This window comes from Neltuma alba, unplaced genomic scaffold, assembly GCF_004799145.2.
Source record: "Neltuma alba isolate B1F8T4 unplaced genomic scaffold, ASM479914v2 tig00011128_pilon, whole genome shotgun sequence".
In the NCBI taxonomy this organism is placed as follows: Eukaryota; Viridiplantae; Streptophyta; class Magnoliopsida; order Fabales; family Fabaceae; genus Neltuma; species Neltuma alba.
The window spans coordinates 158,990-165,481 of NW_021635864.1; positions in this window are offsets into that span (position 1 = coordinate 158,990).

The following is a 6,492-nucleotide window of genomic DNA, read 5'->3' on the forward strand; positions in this document are numbered from 1 at the left end:
CTATCATAGTTAAATTAATACACAACTGACCCTATATTTGTTGAGTTAGTGCCCCTTAATTTAAAGAACATTTTTCAACTTACTTTCGAACAATAATTACATAAATGTGTCCATAAATTTTCGGCAACTTATATTCAAACATGCAATATAAATTTAACTAACATGAACTCATACTGAAATGCTTTAAAGAGGCTATCCATAAATTTTAACTAGTGATACTTTTTACATGGAGTGCTACATCCGGTTCTGAATATAAAAGTTAGTTTAACTTTTGATTTAATTCTAAATATAAGACCCTAATCCACTTTATCTTTGATATTTATCTATTTTTTAAAAAATAGCTTTTATAGTAGTTGCACACGATAAAGATTCTATTAAATAGTAGTTTTAGCTAATACATATGATTAGTAAGGATATTCTAAAACAGACAACACTTTTTTATTGTAAATAATCAACTTAACTAATTTTCTTAATCTTAACAATTAGTTCACTATGTCTTATATTAAAGAATGGAGATAGTATTATATATATAGACGGGAACAAGGAGCGACAGCTGTATTGTTAGGTTTTTTAAGGATATAAGGAGACAATTGTTTTTTTCGCTATATCATACCAGCAATTATAATCATCAGTGTATCATGAGTTTTATACTGGGAAGTCTAACTGAAGTGTGATTTAGTTTATAAATTTAAGAGACTATCTCCCACTCAACAAGCTAGTTTTTAATTTGAGTGAGAAGGCTTAATAACCTTGAAAATAATTACTTATACAGAGTCTAACCGGCAAGAGAGGTCAAGTGAAATACCACGATTTAGAGTCATCAGAAAAGTTGGCACCCCATTTCCCCATAGATTAATCTCTTGAAGCGTGCTTTTCCTTTATATTTGTGGTCAAAACACAATAACACGTCCATATTGGAATCAACAGATTCATTATTGTCAGAAGGGAGAGAAAAAAAGACTCAGGCACGGGGATGCTCAGCATCAAATGAACTCCGCCCAAACCTACCTTTTGCATTTCGGTAGGATGGAACTGGAACAATTTATCAGCGTTGATCCTAAGCAAGTTCAAAACGCTGGTAGGTGAAATGTCTTTGATACAGTGACCTGAGGCGGAAATCATAAAATCTAGACGTAGGTGAAAATGACATAGCAAGATGTGCTGTTCATGCCTTGGCGTAATTGTTGAGGACGAAGTGAGGTGACTTTTTTATTTCTATTCTCATAGACCTTATTTTGGTTGGAAACCTTTTAGCTTGGAAATTGATGGAAAAGGATTGATGGTTGCTTTAATGTATAAAGCTAAATAAAGTGAAATGCGGGAATCATCATTGTTCGGATAGAAATATATTCGCAACAAGATCTAGATGGGGCATCTTTATATTCACTTAACTCATGACTTTTATGCTGCACAGTGTTAATTCCCCCCTTTCCTTTTCCTTTTTTCCCGAGAAAGAGAAGGAAAGTTAAGGAGAAGAATGAAGAGCATGATCGCATGGTGAAATACTTGTCACTTCATGTAAGGGAAAGTGGGCGCAAATATGCAGAAGAAAAAAAAAGCTAACAATATTTTGTTAAGGAGAGGAAGGAGAGTGAATTAATCGACTAAATGGATGACAGTCCAAGCACACTTAGTTGAATTGATGGCATTGAAATATCATTCACTGTACAAACTTTTCACCTCTTTCCTCTCGTCTCATCTATTAATTCCTTCCTTCTTTTGCCTTTTAAATTCTTTCCTCCTTTTACTTCTTATGTGTTGCTTTTTACCTTGCTGTTTGCACTTTGCACGAACTCGACTGATGATGAGTGAAAAAACCTTCACCGCTCTTCTCAACTCCAATGTCTCTCTCGAGTCTCGATCTGGTCATATTCTTTATCTTTTTTAGGCAAACAAATTTTATATGAATAAAAGTTTCCTCATGCACTTTTCTAACTGGGGAGTAAAAAACGGAAACAAAAGGCGCCTCAAAGTAACCAGGAAGGGACATATATATATATTGACCTCGACGATCTTGTTTTCCCGCCACAAAACATACCAATAATACATACATCTCGTTGCCAACCCATTGTGTCATGTCTAAATATATCAGCCAAATCTTATTTTGGCGTCTTTAGTTAACAAAATTACAGATCGATCCATGTTTTGATATATCAAGGATATCATCTGTCCGCTTGCTTTCTCGTAGAGGTAGCAAGAAAAAGAAAGAGAGGAGGTGAGATTATCATTGAAAGAGATCCTGCGCGCTTAATTTGTACAGTCATACATGCATGAATTGAAGATATTGCCTACACAATACTTTGGAGGAAAGAGACATCTAGTTAAGTTTATGTAATTAGAGTATTTTGTTCCAATTCAAAAAAAAAAAAAAACCTCTGTTTCTTTAATCAAACCAATCCACATCCAACAATTATATATTGAACCCCGACTAATCCGAGTTGAGTTATAAAGGACTAAGAAGTCAGCAGAGCTCTTCCAACAAATATAGACTAGACCACCCCTTTTACTAGCTAGTCGAGCTTTGCGTTTGAAGCATGGTTAAAAAATATATATATATATATATTGTATTCCTCCGGTCCTTAATATAGGACCCAATTCTTGAGTTGGTTTTGATCCTAAATATAAGACCCATTTTTCATATTTATCAATTTTTTCTAAATTACCCCTATAGATATTCTCTCAACCATAATCAAGTAGAAGAGAGAGAGGGGGTATTAAGAAAGATGATTATGGTGTTTTAGGAAAAATGTGTTACTTTTCTTATAATTAACTAACTTACCTAACTTCTTTAATTTCATCAAATTAGTTAAATGGGTCTTATATTAAGGACCGGAGGAGTAGTTAGATTAGAATATAAATTTACGTGCTTGAGTATATCCGGGAAACTTGCGATGGTAACAATATATGTTTAGCTAGCAGTAACCGTTGCTCCCCTGATCTATTTATCTCCAACAGTTTAACTAGGGGAGTCGTTATTAGAGAGAAATTACCGCCGTGGGGAGAGATGCCAGCCACCGCCATCTATTTTTCAATTGTTTTACTATTTTGTTTAAGTTTCAATGATTATGGAAATGAACAGGTGCATGAATTGAAATTTTATTTGCGTGTTGAGATTTCGATTTCATTGTACAGGCATTTGAAATGAAAACCAAAACTAAATCACCGTGTTCATGCGCAATCTTGCGCGCGCACGCATAAAAATGCACTGTTGGTTCATATGTATATAGTAGAGAAAACTGGGGAAGGCCCCAGTAAAAATTTTCTTGTTGAAAGGGACCCCGATTAAAGTATTAGTATTCTGTCTATATAAAACTCGTAGAGTAGAGTATTGATATATTTTACGTAAAAAAATTTATCAGATTTTTATCGACAATTATAATTTCACTGCAGAACATTTTCCCAATTTTGCCTACATAGTATATTTGCCCCAGATATAAATTATTTCAAATTAATTCACATACACTAATAAAAATAGTTGACCAAGGTTGAGTTGTTGAGTATAGCAGAATGAGTTAATCCAAGCAAATCAAAATTGAAATTCATGCCGAAAGAAATATTCACATTTAATGCACAGAGATATTTCAAATAGACCCCTAATAGGATGATACTCATGTTTAAATAAAAAAATAATTATGAGCATTAGATTTGTTATAAAATTCAAATGATTTTTAATATTGTATTTACTAACTGTGCTAAATTTTAACACCAATTATACTTTCTCTGATTATACTTTATTAGGTATGGATATGGATACATGTGTGTGTAGTAGAAGAAAAATACTCCTCCGGTCCTAAATGTAGGACCCTTGTACTAGTATGTATAAGGGTCTTACATTCAGGACTAGATGAGTGTTTAATACTCCTCCGGTCCTTAATATATGATTCTATTATTGAGTTGGTTTTGATTTTAAATATAAGACTTATTTTTCATATTTATCAGTTTTCTTTAAATTATCCTTATGGATACTCCTTCAACCATAATCAAGTAGAAGAATGAGAGGAGATATTAAAAAAGATAATTATGGTGTTTTAGGAAAGATGTGTCACATTTCTTATAATTAACTAACTTACCTAACTTTCTTAATCTAATCAAATTAGTTAAATGGGTCTTATATTAAAGATCGAAGGAATATTAAGGAACAAGTCCTTCTAAAAGGTGTAGGACCAGAGTGAGTATATGAAACTTTTTTTCTTTTTTTTGCCAGAGTATATGAGTTTGAGAGGCCCATATATGATACTCCTCCGGTCCTTATTATAAGACCTAATTTGACTTTTTATTTGGTCCTAATTATAAGACCCAATCCATTTTCTCTCTTATATTTATGCATTTTTTTCTAAGATAATCCTTCTAATAATGATAGTTTTAGCCAATATACTTAATTAGCAAGGATATTTTAGGAATGACAACACTTATTTATTATAAATAACCAACTTAACTTACTTCCTTAATCTCCTCAAATAAGTCAATTGGGTCTTATAATTAGGACCGGAGGAGTATATTCTTGAGACCTTGACAGTTCGCTTTGGACCCTGGATCTTGTTCATTAAATACGCAGAAACACTACACCGACCAGTGGTACTGTTAGGGTTGCCCAGTACATCCATATTGTGGTCCATTAGCCAGTGGGTTTGTGTGCCAGGCCTTCTGTGCTTTTTTTTTTTTCCCTCCCCTTTTGTTGGCCCAAACAATGTTTATTTGAGTAAAATATATTGACTACCTCTCTGATTTACCTAAATTACAAAAATCTCTTTTTATTTTGAAAAGTGAAAACACATACCTTTCTTAAAATTAAAATATATGTTACACAATCCTTCATTATAGTTTTAAGATTTTATTTTTATCTATCCAACCGTTAAGTTTGACTTTCAAACTTTTATTTTGACTAAAACATCTTTCTTTGACATAAATGTTATTTAAAAATTTATATATATATATAAAATATTTTTTGATGCAACAAAAATAATTATAATACATGTATTCTCAAAATTTTTAATATGTTATAAAATTTTTAATTTTGATTATATTATAGAATTGTATAATTTTAATCCTTCATTGAAATATTGAAACTTAAGGTTTCTTTTAAATGGTTAGAAAATATTTTGACTATTTATTTTTTCATCGTGTAATATAAATTGTGTGAGTTCAGAAAATTATATAAGTAATTTAAATTTATAATCTAAATTTTTAAAAAATTGCTGTGAACATTTATATCTTATCTGATTTGATCAATTATATATTTATTTAGAGAATTAACCAAATTTTTATTCAACATTTTTTTATGTTTACATTAACTAAATTACTTAATTTTCTAGCCTAATATGATTAAAAACATTAAACAAACAACAATTTGTAAAAATAAAAAAATAAGGTAAAGGAAAAAATCTTAAATTCTTTAAGATAGTTTTAACCAAAATTTAGGAATTTAGTATGACGAAAGGTAAATTAGTAAATCAAAAATATTTCAACAAAAATTTTAATTAAAAAAATATCTTTTTAGAATATTCTTAACAGAGTTAATAGTTTGGATTTAAGTTTATGCTTTTAAAATAGAAAGGAAATCCGTGTAATTAAGACAAAATGTAATGGAGGTTAAAGTATTTTATTCTATTTATTTTCCTTTTCCCTTGCTTGGTTGTAGCTTGGAGGTGTCCAGCTATCCATCAACCAAACATTTAGTATTTGTTTGGATATAAATATGTTTCATGTAAATGTAAATAAAATTTTTCTTATATATCATCTCTAGTTCTTAATATAAGATAGTGTTTGATTTTTAATTTAGTCATAATTATAATACCTCAATCTATTTAGTCTTTCATATTTATGCATTTTTTTCTAGGTAGTTCTTCTAATAACAGTAGTTCTAGCCAACACACTTGATTAGTAAGAATATTTTAAGAAATACAACACCTATTTATTACAAATAACTAACTTAATTTATTTTTTTAATCTTATCAAATTAGTCAAATAGCTATCATAATTATGACCAAAGGTAATACTTGTCTTGTAATTCGTAAATTAGAATTAAAAAGCTGATTATAAATAATTTCAAACACTCCCCGTTGGCTTTTATTACCAGTAACTTTGTTGTTAAGTGTTAGAAGATAATATGATGTATTTTAATTTGACAACAAAAAAAGGCGAAGAGCAATGAGAAAACAGTGCCCTGGGACCTTTGATCCCATGCTCATCACCTGAAACTCCCAAATCGATACTGATGTATTGTGTGAAAATAGAATAAAAATAATATCATTTTATCATTTATTGAAGTGACTGATGCCTGGCTTTTTTTTTATAGCATTATTTGCTCAAATATTATCCTTTTCACATTAAACAGGCTTTGAACCCTTAAAGTTTTTTTATTCGCACCTGATAAAGATAGAAAAAAAGGTATACCATTTAAAAAAAAAGAAAAAAAGAAAAAAACGGTATACCAAAAACAAAAGAGAACGCTATAAAAATGAGCTGGGCCTGATAGAGTGGTCCATTCAACCT